Raw genomic sequence first — 14,824 nt, forward strand, 5'->3', positions numbered from 1 at the left:
TCATGTAGTGTATCTGTTTTTTGCACGGGCTGCATATCAATCCGCAGTGTTCCTAGGCTGTCATTGTAAATAAGAATTTGTTCTTAACTAACTTGCCTAGTAAAATAAAAAAATAAATACATTATGCAACTTTACTTGTCATACAAATGTTGGGCTGTATGTTTTTGTTTTTAATGCATTCTAAGGCTGCATGATGCAACTCTAATGATGATTTGAAAAAAGTTGCATGAAAGGCATGAGATCTGCTTTGTTTTTTTGCGCAGGCAGCACACACTTCATCAGTCTCTCATTCACAATTTGACAAGCACTTGACAATGCATAACATTTCCTGGTGGCATCCCCCTTGTGTGGCCATAATGCCCCCTAAAAAATCCATGTCTTTTGCGGCCAGTGGCCGTTGTGCCATTGGGCTGAATATAATAATTATACTGTAATTCCCTTTTCCCGGCTGCCGGCTCTCTCAGATATCTCAATTATTAGCCAATGCCTGTCACTTTGGGCCCTTCTCACATCTCAACTCCGAAGTAGCTACAAGTGAAGACAGACACATCGAGGGACGCAACTGCATGAGTCCTTCTTATGGAATTCCGAGGAGCATATTGAAGCTGTTGGAAGAAATTTCCACATGTACTTTCCGTCAGCCAACAAAATGAGTAGGCCTAATGAACAGCAAAAGCACTAGCCTATGTTGAGCTATTCTATTGGTCAACTTGTCCTTATGCGTGAGAAGAAAATATTCCAAACATAGTCTGTGACATTTGTGGGATGGGATAGATCAGAAAGTTTAGCTTAAAATGTTGATAAACTATTAGGCTATTTCTTTCCATTATAAGTGCATTAATGCGCAGACGTCAGTAGAATATAAGCGCAAATTTTCCAAAATGCAATCAATTAGCGGGAAAAGACCATTCTCAAAAGTAACCGCAAATGCAATTATGCATGTAGGCCTAATGCTTTATCATGAAGCTGCATTTCTATGGTGAAAATAATCTTCCCCAAACTTGAATGCTAGTTAGGCTTTACACCGGTCGTTAAGTGGATTAATGTGCTTAATTTTAAGACATTATTTGGCCACTTTAGTTGTAATACAAACATTATCAAAATGTATAGTCATATGAGCTAGGCTACATGTGGTGCGCAACTAAGATTTGAAAAAGTTGCAAAAAAAAGGTATGCATTGTTTCTTGCCTTACTGCACATAAGCTAAGCATCATTCACAAGTGATAGGCTAATATTGTCACCCATCAGACTATTCTTGATTTAATCTTGTCTTTACATATACTAAATAATATATGTGTGAAATTTGTTTTGATTTAGAATGGACTATTATCATGCACCTGTCTCGAAACAGGGGCAGGGGAATAAAATATGCGTAATCTATGCACTTAAATAGCGATTGGAGCACGCTTTTCCCGTGGTTCATTTTAATGCCAGCCAGGTAGGCTATTCTCCTGTTGTAAAGAGAAGCAATGTGCTTAATATTAGGAAAGTTGACAAATAAATATAGTAGGCCATGAAAACTGATGGGATCCTCCTCTTTTTAATAGAGGCCATCAAAACTCTGTTTTCTAACTCAATTGAAATGTTGCACAACATGAGCTCATGGGCTCTCGTTACGTGTTTGATTCGATTTTCGATTACATTTCTATTGATGTCAGAATGATTAGAGGGACAATAGAATGCTGAGTACCAGGCAGTTAGCAAGTTTGGCAGGCTACTATCAGCAGCATCAGAGCTTTGAGAAGTCTACTTACTGTGACAAAACTGACTTATGACCTGTGTGACGGTAATATGCTCAACGTAACAGCCCAATGCTGGACCAAATGGTGAGTGGGTTGAGTGCAGCCCTAGGACAGGTTGCATATTCCTGGGTTAGCGTAGACTGTCATGTGACTACTAGACACTCAAGGAAGATTTCAGGGCTATTTTACCATGGGAATATCCCTGATGCTGAAGATCTCTGAAGGAGTCTAAGGTTTGTTTTACCTAAACCCCTGGCACGTTTTAGCCTCATCATTAGCTTAACATTTGGCATCTAAGCGCACAAAAATACACTCTCTACCCGAGGGAACCAACAACTCAAGAGAGCCACTTTCACAGGTGTAAACGCCACAGAAGGACAAATGAGGGAAAACTCTCTTTGAGTTTAAAATTCTTAACTAGCCCTGGTACTTGGTGTCATTAAGGGCTTTATAAATAAATGTTATTGATTGATTACTGCTAATGGAGTGAGCCTATGGCCATATGCAGTGTTTGTTGGAACAGTAGTTGAGGTGTGAAAGGGTTGGAGTGTCAACAATACAATAGTATAATATCTCATTGCTGAAATATGGCAGTGGACAAAGATTCTATCCCCTGGGCACAGACTTCAGTTCAATTGGATTGGATTTAGGTTAGAAGTTGGGTGAAAAAATAAATAAATAATCAAAATTCCTATACATTGATGACATTTTGCAAATCCAATCAGTTTTCCACGTTGATTCAACATCATCACATTGAATTATGTTGAAATTATGTGTAAACAACTTCGATTCAACCAGTTTGTGCCCAGTGGGATATCACCCCAAAAACCACTGTAGTAGACTTGAGAACCTACTGTACATGTAACCGGTGTGAATTGGCTAGCTACAGTGAGGGAAAAAAGTATTTGATCCCCTGCTGATTTTGTACGTTTGCCCACTGACAAAGAAATGATCAGTCTATAATTTTAATGGTAGGTTTATTTGAACAGTGAGAGACAGAATAACAACAAAAAAATCCAGAAAAACCCATGTCAAAAATGTTATATATTGATTTGCATTTTAATGAGGGAAATAAGTATTTGACTCCTCTGCAAAAAATGACTTACTACTTGGTCTGACTGGCTAGGCCACTGGCTAGGCCACTCCAGGAATTTAATGTGCTTCTTCTTGAGCTACTCCTTTGTTGCCTTGGCCGTGTGTTTTGGGTCATTGTCATGCTGGAATACCCATCCACGACCCATTTTCAATGCCCTGGCTGAGGGAAGGAGGTTCTCACCCAAGATTTGATGGTACATGGCCCCGTCCATCGTCCCTTTGATGCGGTGAAGTTGTCCTGTCCCCTTAGCAGAAAAACACCCCCAAAGCATAATGTTTCCACCTCCATGTTTGACGGTGGGGATAGTGTTCTTGGGGTCATAGGCAGCATTCCTCCTCCTCCAAACACGGCGAGTTGAGTTGATGCCAAAGAGCTCCATTTTGGTCTCATCTGACCACAACACTTTCACCCAGTTGTCCTCTGAATCATTCAGATGTTCATTGGCAAACTTCAGACGGGCATGTATATGTGCTTTCTTGAGCAGGGGGACCTTGCGGGTTCTGCAGGATTTCTGGGCTGATTCCTCACCGTTCTCATGATCATTGCAACTCCACGAGGTGAGATCTTGCATGGAGCCCCAGGCCGAGGGAGATTGACAGTTCTTTTGTGTTTCTTCCATTTGCGAATAATCGCACCAACTGTTGTCACCTTGTCACCAAGCTGCTTGGCGATGGTCTTGTAGCCCACTCCAGCCTTGTGTAGGTCTACAATCTTGTCCCTGACATCCTTGAAGAGCTCTTTGGTCTTGGCCATGGTGGAGAGTTTGGAATCTGATTGAGTGATTGCTTCTGTGGACAGGTGTCTTTTATACAGGTAACAAGCTGAGATTAGGAGCACTCCCGTTAAGAGTGTGCCCCTAATCTAGGTCAATTATATTTTCATATTTTTATTTGCCCAGCGTGTGCATGAATCATAACATTTAGTGGGAGACAATATAACTATCCTGACAGTACTGGACCCAATCTGTGTTTAGTTACCCACATTGTTACATTGTAATTAGCTCACAGGGATCATTTGATTCAAGTCAGTCACTATTTGGTTTGGGGCGCATATAATTGACCGCTCTCTAGAGTTCCTCCCAGAAATATGTGAAGTGACCAAATCATTCTCAAGCAGTCCTTGTGCTCCATCCATGTTGCATTCTGCTCATAACACCAAATAACTTTTCCTGAAAAGAAATTAAACTGCAGTAACAGGCTCTGGACACTGTGTGTCTTCATTGAGCAGAGACATGTTCAACAGAGAGGAGATACCTGCTCAGGATGACCGTGTTCGAGAGCATCAAAACTGCTATGTATCATGGTTAAGTTGGGACTGACTGACTTATAGACCATTTATATTTGTTTTTAAGTAGTTATTTATGATGCAAGGTGATTTGTAGAGCAATGTCGAACGCCACCAATGTTTGGTTTAGTCCTAGATTTATGGGCATAAGCACATATAGATCACATTCATTCATCTTTATCAGTCAATCAGATTCCATAGCTTCACCTTAAGGTCAATTAATTAAACCCAGTATGATTTTTGTCATCTCTACCTGTAATAGTTTGGATTGGAAAGTACCTGCACTCCTTCCATGCTGTAATGGTGAATCTGAACTTTCACTCTAAATACAAGTTGTGTGTAATGGATCTTGTCTAAATATGGCCACTTGACTCATAGTCATGCGATTCACATGGTGGTCTCTATGACCTTGTTAGTTCACATCAAGTTCCCTCCCAGCTAGCATATAATGTCCTGAGAATCATATGCTTCTTAGAGCTTGGTGAGAGTGTGGATGTCCTGTGGTTATTTTGCATACAACCTTCCCATAATGTTCTAGGAATGGTGCAGGATACAAAGCTTGCACATAACGTTCTGAGAACCATATGTTTTTTAGGTGGGAATTTCAGTACTTCAGCATCACGTTTGCTACAGGTCCTCATGGTTCTATTTAAAGTCATGTTCTCAAAATATTCAGAGAACTTTAAGAAACAATGTTCTTCTGTGGGAATTTCTGTACTTCAGCATAACGTTTTCCACAGGTTTCCTCATGATTCTATATAAAGTCATGTTCTCAAAATAGTCAGAGAACGTTAGAAGATGTTTTTCAATTGTTTCAATCTCAAGACCTTCAGACTGTTAAATAGCCATGACTAGCTGGCTACCACCCAGTTACTCAACCCTGCACCTTAGTAGCTGCTGCCATATATACATAGACATGAAATCACTGGTCACTTTAATAATGGAACATTAGTCACTTTAATAATGTTTACATACTGCTTTACTCATTTTATATGTATATACTGTTCTATTCTACTGTATTTTAGTCAATGCCACTCTGACATTGCTTGTCCTAATGTTTACACTACCGTTCAAAAGTTTGGGGTCACTTAGAACTGTCCTTGTTTTTGAAAGAAAAGCACCGTTTTGTCCATTAAAAATAACATCAAATTGATCAGAAATACAGTGTAGACATTGTTTATGTTGTAAATGACTATTCTAGCTGAAAATGGCAGATTTTTAATGGAATATCTACATAGGCGTACAGAGGCACATTATCAGCAACCATCACTCCTGTGTTCCAATGGCACGTTGTGTTAGCTAATCCAAGTTTATCACTTGAAAATGCTAATTAGAAAACCCTTTTGCAATTATGTTAGCACAGCTGAAAACTGTTCTCATTAAAGAAGCAATAAAACTGGCCTTCTTTAGACTAGTTGAGTATCTGGAGCATCAGCATTGGTGGGTTCGATTACAGGCTCAAAATGGCAAGACACCTGATCTTAATGAGTGCTTGTTTCCTTTGAAACAAGGTATGTTTGAATAAACTAAAATGAACAGCTTTGTATGAGTTTAAAAAAAACATGGCATACCAGCTTCATTCTGGTGGCGCAGTGGACAAATTCCATGGATAGAGAACAGAAGATTATAGGTTTGAATCTCACTGATGTATCACACTAAAAAAAATGTATTTGTTTACAGGATTTGTGCCTAAGCAAATTAATTTCCATGTGTCTTATCTGTGCTTGGAGTTCAAAACAGTTAACCTAATCTAGCAGTGTTGTTTAAAAGTCTTATTGAAACATGCAGTGAAAGTTTTAAGGACGTTATTCAAAAACCTCCAAATAATCTATAATTTCCATTCTCGGAATGTTAATAAAACGTCCCAGGAAAACCTTCAGAGAACCATAGTAAAACGTTCTCAGAATCTCCCTGCAACATAACAATTAACGTATCCAGAACAGGGGAAATGTTCACTTCCGTTCTTAGAATATTCAGAAAAAGTTCAATTTTACCTGTCAGGAAACGTATGGCTTCGTTCCTAGAACTAATGGGAAACCAAAAATGTACGTTCCCACAACTTCCAAGGAACCAAATGTGTTAGCTGGGTTCTGACCTCAGAATGCCCCTCTCTTTTGCTCTCTGCACCAGACAAGGCCTCTATTATGCTGATATGCTGTATATTGTTATTTGCTGCAGTGGACTGGAGCAGAGTGGAGTAGAACAGTCGTGCGCACAGGTTACTATTTATTGTTCATTTGACTTGCAAACAACTGGTGGCTTTTTTGGAAGGACAACCTTTGCTCTGTTGTAGTTGTTGTATCAGGTAGTGACACAACTCGGACTTAACAGATCATATACTCAGTGATGCTTCATTGGAGTGAATCGAAAACATAGCTTTCAACCTTGTACTCACACAAACAAATATAGAACATGGTTGCCCTCTCAATCCTATCATTCACTAATGAAACCAATGATAAACTCCTTGGTTTAGTTAAGATTAACTCTGAATATCCATAAGTGGGTTTCCCCTGGCCTCTATAGCTCTACGAAGATCTCTACAGGTCCCCACCTATAACGAGGATCTACAAGAGCCTCCTTTCGCAATCCCCACCAGGCCCAAGGCTCCTCTGAATATATTACTCCAAATGCAAATGTGTCTTTCCAAGGACAGGACTCCAGTTCTCCTTCAAATGAATCACTTCCATTCAGTCAACAGAACAGTAGAAGATTACACCAGACTGTACATTATAAGACCATCGTTCCATGTAGAAAGACTATGTATATCAGTATGGTGTGTAATAAATTCATACCATCCTTCTACAAAGCCAATGAGTGTATCTATCTATCTATCTATCTATCTATCTATCTATCTATCTATCTATCTATCTATCTATCTATCTATCTATCTATCTATCTCCATCTAAGTTATGTGGTGACTGATATCTATAACTGAATGGTTGTTCTGCATGAGTTAATGGTCTGTTAGTGGCTTGCCGCTGGTTAAAAGACAGTGAACATCAGTTGCATGGTGGCTGGAACTTGGAAGGAGGAGGGTCCCCCTGGAGAGGGTGTGAAAGGAGGATTCTGTGAGCACGGTCCAAGGGAGGGGGGCTGACTCTTAGGGGCACAGTCGGCCGCAGCTATCCTCTGGACTGGTTTATGGCTGCAGATGAGCGGAAGTGGTAGAACACATAGCCCCCCTCCCCCCCTCGGTTTGCCCTGGCCTGATGTGGGGGTGAGAAGGGTTGGCTTTGTTCTGGCAGGGACACATGGTTTGAGCCCATCATGCTACAAGTGAGTCCCAAGGCCTTGGAGCAGTCATGTCGTTCGTGCATGCGTGCCGTGAATGCATGTGTGTGTGCCCCTGTGTGTGCCTGTGTGATACCCAAACGTTGCAGTCATGAGCTCCCCGTACTAATAGCAAGATGGTGCCAACAGAGATGGTCGCCTCGCTTTGAGTCCTTAGGAAACTATGCAGTATTTCGTTTTTTTATGTATTATTTCTTACATTGTTAGCCCAGAAAATCTTGTGTTATTACATACAGCTGGGAAGAACTATTGGATATAAGAGCGACATCAACTTACCAACATTACGACCAGGAATACGACTTTCCCGAAGCGGATCCTTTGTTCGGACCTCCACCCAGGTCATTGGATCTAATCCCAGAGGCCGACCCAAAACAACGTCGCCGTTGTTCTAGTAGTGGTAGTGACTGCAGTAGTGACTGGTTGTATTTTAAAAAGTAGGTAGATGGAAAGGCAGCAGCTACTCTAACTGGCATCTAGCAACATCAAGGTAGTTATATACAATTAATAATATTACATGACATGACATTTCATAACACTTTTCACAACACATTAAGTGTGTGTCCTAAGGCAACTACTCTACTGCCACATATCTACAATACAAAATCCATGTGTATGTGTATGTAGAGTGTGTGTGTTAGCATGTGTGTGTGTATGTATGTGTACGCATGTGTCTGTGCCTGTGTGTATGTCTCTTTCTTCACAGTCCCCACTGTTCCATAAGGTGTATTTTCATCTGGTTTTTTTTTATCTGATTCTACTACTTACATCAGTTACCTGATGTGGAATAGAGGTCCATGTAGCCATGGGTCTATGTAGTACTGTGCATCTGTCATAATAGTTGAAGCCGTGTTGTATGGACCAAACTGCAGACGGAATGTGGATACTCATCTTTTAATGTAAAGAATAATAAATTAAAGCAAAGTATACACAGGGAAACAATAAACACGAACGCACGACAGGCTAGCAGGCTACGTACAAACAAAAGACTAGCAGTGTTAGCACAACCACCCACAAACCCAAGTGACAAACATACTCCTAAATATATGACTCCCAATCAGGAACAACGATCCCCAGCTGTTCCTGATCAGGAGTCAAAAGACTAACACAGAAACAGACATACTAGACAACACATACAGACTTCTTCTGCCACGTCCTGACCAAAATACTCTGCTGGTCAGGACGTGACAGCATCTCCCATAGTCTGTTCTGAACTTGGGGATGGTGAAGAAACCTCTGGTGGCATTTCTTGTGGGGTATGCATGGGTGTCCGAGCTTTGTGCTAGTAGTTGAAATAGGCAGCTTGGTGCATTCAACATGTCAATACTTCTTGCAAAAATAAGTGGTGATGAAGTCAATCTCTCCTCTACTATGAGCTATGAGAGATTGAAATGCATATTATTAATGTTAGCTCTCCGGGTGCATTTAAGGGCCAACCGTGCTGACCTATTTTGAGGAACAGTGGGTTTACTGCCTTGTTCAGGGGCAGAATAACAGATTTTTACCTTATCAGCTCAGGGATTCGATCTTGCAACCTTTTGGTTACTAGTCCAACACTCTAACCACTAGGCTACCTACCGCCCAAAATTACTTTCGCTTCCCTCGAGGCCTGAGGGCACATAAACTCAGCAAAAAAAGAAACGTCCTCTCACTGTCAACTGCGTTTATTTTCAGAAAACTTAACATGTGTACATATTTGTATGAACATAACAAGATTCAACAAATGTGACATAAACTGAACAAGTTCCACAGACATGTGACTAACAGAAATTGAATAATGTGTCCCTGAACAAAGGGAGGGCTCTGGGTGAGAATGGTGCGAGGGGCCGACTTCGGCGGGAGTTGTGACACCTATCTGGGTAATGTTTTTTCTCTCCTGAATGATCTGAATCTAGGATTACAGGGACTCTCCGCAACTATATTCAATGTGCGGGACAAAATTGAGGCTATGATTAAGAAGTTGGAGCTCTTCTCTGTCTGCATTAAGAAGGACAACACACAGGTCTTTCCATCATTGTATGATTTTTTGTGTGCAAATGAACTCAAGCTTACAGACAATGTCAAATGTGATTTAGCAAAGCACCTGAGTGCTTCGCTAAATGGTGCTCAATTACGCAGGTACTTTCCCGAAATGGATGACACAAACAACTGGATTCATTATCCCTTTCATGCCCTGCCTCCAGTCCACTTACCGATATCTGAACAAGAGAGCCTCATCAAAATTGCAACAAGCGGTTCTGTGAAAATTGAATTGAATCAGAAGCCACTGACAGATTTCTGGATTGGGCTGCGCTCAGAGTATCCTGCCTTGGCAAATCATGCTGTTAAGACACTGATGCCCTTTGCAACCACGTACATATGTGAGAGTGGATTCTCGGCCCTAACTAGCATGAAAACTAAATACAGGCACAGACTGTCACGACTTCCACCGAAGTCGTTTCCTCTCCTTTTTCGGGCGGTGTTTGGTGGTCGGCGTCACCGGTCTTCTAGTCATCGGCTAGAAGATAGTAGATAGGTAATAGTCATCGGCTATTACCTATTTCTGCTCTCCTGCGTCTGACTTCACTGCCACCAGTTCCGCAACCCTTACAGAATTCCACACCACCCATATGGAGTCAGCAGGAGCAGGTGCCCCTGGTATAGGGGTCGAGGAGCGCATCCATGGACCGCGTTGTCCAAATCATGGACTGCTGGGAGAGACAGGGAGTTCCTCCAGCGCCTCCCCCAGCACAACAGGGGCCTCCACTACTCACTCCCCCTGCACCCGGTTCCAGTGGGATTCGCCTCACTCACCCCGGGGAGTACGATGGGACGGCTGCCCGCTGCCAGGGGTTCCTGCTGCAGTTGGATTTATACCTGACAAGGTTCCATCTCGTGCACCATCTGTGGCCGCAGAGGTCACTGCCGGTCGGTGCCGGGTTGGTTCCTCTCGGGGTTGAGGCAGCAGGCAGGGCACTCTGGCGTCACCCTAGGTGAGAAAGCACCATTCTCACACAGAGCCCTCTGTTGCACACATGTTTTTGTTCGTCAATTTTCCTGCGTTTTCCCCGCATTCCCAGCACAAGGCGCTCATCGATTCAGGCGCGGCTGGGAATTTTATTGACAGATAATTTGCCCATAGTTTAGGGATCCCCATCGTTCCTGTGGCTACGCCCTTCCCAGATCACGCCTTAGATAGTCGACCATTAGGGTCAGGGTTGATTAGGGAGGCTCCTCTGGGCATGCTCCTCTGGGCATGGTGACGCAGGGAGGTCACACGGAGAGAATCAGTCTCTTTCTCATTGACTCTCCTGCGTTTCCCGTGGTGCTAGGCCTACCCTGGTTAGCTTGTCATGACCCCACTGTTTCATGGCTACGGAGGGCTCTCACGGGGTGGTCGCGAGAGTACTCGAGGAGGTGTTTAGGGGTTTCCGTATGTGCTACTATGGTGGAAAGTCCAGACCAGGTCTCCACCGTGCGCATTCCCCCTGAATATGCCGATTTGGCTCTCGCCATCTCCAAAAAGAAGGCGACTCAATTACCACCCCATCGACGGGGGTTGTGCGTGTAACGATCGTTGTATGTAATGGACCAAGGCGCAGCGGGTTGAGTGCTCATTTTAACGTTTATTAGAACACTGAAAAAACAAAACAAGAAAACGAACGAACAAACGACCGACCGACCGAACGAACGAACGAACGAACGAACGAACGGTAATGCAGGCTACACACACAGCTATGCAAAAACAACTTCCCACAAAGGACAGGTGAAAACAGGGCTACATAAGTATGACTCCCAATCAGCAACAACGATGTACAGCTGTTCCTGATTGAGAGCCATACTAGGCCAACACAAAGAAATACACAACATAGACAGAGCATAGAAATACAAAACATAGAACATAACCAAAATACTCTAAACAAACACCCCTCTACATAAACACATATCCCAACAAACCCCGAACCACATAAAACAAACATCCCCCTGCCACATCCTGACCAAACTACAATAACAAATATCCCCTTTACTGGTCAGGACGTGATAAATCTCCTGGTAGACACAGCACTTCCCAGGAGTCACGTGTATCCTCTGTCACAGGCGGAGACGATGGGTATGGAAACATATACAGTACAAAAATAAAAAATGTAAAAATTAAAAATGCATGAAATGTATGCATTCACTACTGTAAGTTGCTCTGGATAAGAGCGTCTGCTAAATGACTAAAATGTAAAAATGTAAAAATGTATATGTCTCCGAATCCCTGCATCAGGGGTACATTCGGTCCTCCACTTACCCCGCTTCCTCGAGTTTCTTTTTTGTGAAGAAGGAGGGAGGTCTGCGCCCGTGTATTGATTATCGAGGTCTTAATCAGATAACTGTGAGGTAAAGTTACCCGCTACCTCTTATCGCCACGGCGATTGAGTCAATGCACGGGGCGCGCTTCTTCACCAAACTTGATCTCAGGAGTGCTTACTATGACGTGGGGGACCGGGAGCTGTTGGCTGTTATCAAGGCTTTGAAGGCGTGGAGACATTGGCTTGAGGTACTAAACACCCTTTTCTCATCTGGACTGACCACCGCAATCTGGAGTACATCCGGGCGGCGAGGAGACTGAACCCTCGCCAGGCAAGGTGGGCCATGTTTTCACCTGTTTTGTTTTCACTCTTTCTTACAGACCAGGTTCCCAGAACTGTAAGGCAGACGCACTGTCCCGGCTGTATGACACAGAAGAGCGGCCCATGGATCCCACCCCCATACTCCCGGCCTCCTGCCTGGTGGCGGCGGTAGTGTGGGAGCTGGACATGAACATTGAGCAGGCGTTGCGTGCAGAGCCCGCTCCCCTCCAGTGTCCCGCTGGGCGTCTGTACGTTCCGTCTGCTGTCCGTGACCGGCTGATCTATTGGGCCCACACATCACCCTCCTCTGGTCATCCAGGCATCGGTCGCACGGTGAGCTGTCTGAGTAGGAAGTACTGGTGGCCCACTTTGGCTAAGGACATGAGGGTGTATGTTTCCTCCTGCTCGGTGTGCGCCCAGTGTAAGGCTCCTAGGCACCTGCCCAGAGGTAAGCTACACCCCTTACCCATTCCACAGCGGCCATGGTCACACCTGTCGATCGATTTCCTGACCGATCTTCCCCCATCACAGGGAAACACCACGATCCTGGTTGTTGTGGATCATTTCTCTAAGTCCTGCTCTCTCTCTCCCTACGGCCCTACAGACTGTGGAGGCCTTGTTTACACACGCCTTCCGGCACTATGGGGTGCCTGAGGACATAGTGTCTGATCGGGGTCCCCAGTTCACTTCGAGGGTCTGGAGGGCGTTCATGGAATGTCTGGGGTCTCGATCAGCATTACCTCGGGTTTTCCCCCCGAGAGTAATGGGCAGGTGGAGAGAGTAAACCAGGATGTGGATAGGTTTCTGAGGTCTTGTTGCCAGGACCGGCCGGGGGAGTGGGCAGCGTTCGCTCCGCCACTCCTCAACTAACCTCTCCCCCTTCCAGTGTGTACTGGGGTAACAGCCGGTTCTGGCACGTTGGCATCAGAGTCAGACCGAGGCTCCTGCAGTGGACGACTGGTTCCGGCGCCCATGTTCACCTTCAGTGCACCGTGCTGCGCCAGAAAGCCGGCGCAGACCGTCACCGCAGTGAGGCCCCGGTGTTCGCACCGGGGGACTGGGTCTGGCTCTCGACCCGAAACCTGCCCCTCCGCCTGCCCTGCCGGAAGCTGGGTCTGCGGTTTGTGGGGCCATTTAAAGTCCTGAGGAGACTGAATGAGGTGAGTTACAGGTTACAACTTCCCCCAGATTACCGTATTAACCCCTCGTTCCATGTGTCTCTCCTCAGGCCGGTGGTGGCTGGCCCGCTCCAAGAGTCTGAGGTGCGGGAGATTCCTCCACCCCCTCTGGACATCGAGAGGGCCCCGGCGTACTCCGTTCGATCCATACTGGATTCGAGACGTTGGGCGAGGGGCCTTCAGTACCTTGTGGACTGGGAGGGGTACGGTCCAGAGGAGAGATGCTGGGTTCCGGTGGAGGATGTGTTGGACCCTTCAATGCTGCGGGAGTTCCACAGTCTCCGTCCGGATCGCCCTGCACCTCGCCCTCCGGGTCGTCCCCGGTGTCGGCGCGCGGCTTCTGTCACGACTTCCACTGAAGTTTTCATTTTCCATTTGTTTTATCTTGTTTTCTTACACACCTGGTTTCCATTTCCCTCATTTATTGTTGTGTATTTAACCCTCTGTTCCCCCCATGTCCTTGTGTGGAATTGTTTGTTTGTAAGTGCTTGTACTCTATGTTACTGGTGCGCGTCGGGTTTTGTACCCATGTAGGTTGTTTTTGTATTGCCGTGGGTTTTGTAATTAAACTGCTCCGGCTATTTCCTATTTCTGCGCTCCTGCATCTGACTTCACTGCCTCCAGTTCCGCAACCCTTACACAGACTGTGTGTGGAAAAAGACTGAGACTCTCTCCAATACAACCCAACATTCCAGAGTTATGTGCATCCTTTCAAGCACACTCTTCTCATTAACCTGTGGTGAGTTATACACAATTTTCGACGAACAAATACAGTTTTATATGTAAGATGGCTAAATAAAGAGCAAATTTATTGATTATTATTATATTACTATTTGTGCCCTGGTCCTATAAGAGCTCTTTGTCACTTCCCACAAGCCGGGTTGTGACAAAAACTCACACTCATTCTTATGCTTAATAAATGTATCGTATAGTGTATCGTATAACAACATTTGAGAGTGCGCTGACCCTGGTGCTAGAGGGGGTGCGCAGATGGAGGTTGAATGTTTGAAGGGGTACGGGACTATAAAAGTTTGGGAACCACTGCTCTAGTCTATTCCCACACACCAGCCCCTATATTTGGACCACGACATTGCTCGTTTTAATATTTCTATAATTCTCAATTCCTTTCTTTTTATTTTTTGGATTTGTGTGTATTGTTTTGTATTGTTAGGTATTACTGCACCATTGGAGCTAAGAACATAAACATGTGTACACATAAATATGTGTACACAACCAAAAGCAGTACTATTACAGCTTTCTGTCCATGACTCCTTGGCTGGCTAACTCACTCAGTTGGTTGGTCAAACTACCCCTACATAACACGGGTGTTTTACAAACCAACAACATGGGAAGGATATGGGAGTGGTCAGCTGACTAACAAAACATTTTTTGTACAGTTCACCTTCTCTATGATTGGCTATTTGATAACAAATAGATAAGGTGAGGTGAAATTCCAGGTATTCTGGCCTACATAGAGAATATTGCTTTGTTGCTATGAGCCTCAGCACCTTTATGGAAAAACAAAGACTGTCACATAACTCAGAAAACAAACCACACCTCTGAAGTAATAGTCCCAACATGGCAATATCATGCAAATTCTCAGGGTGCTTGGACTGGATGATCTGGGACTGGGCTAGAAAG

The sequence above is a fragment of the Salmo trutta genome, chromosome 22 (genome assembly GCF_901001165.1).
Source record: "Salmo trutta chromosome 22, fSalTru1.1, whole genome shotgun sequence".
In the NCBI taxonomy this organism is placed as follows: Eukaryota; Metazoa; Chordata; class Actinopteri; order Salmoniformes; family Salmonidae; genus Salmo; species Salmo trutta.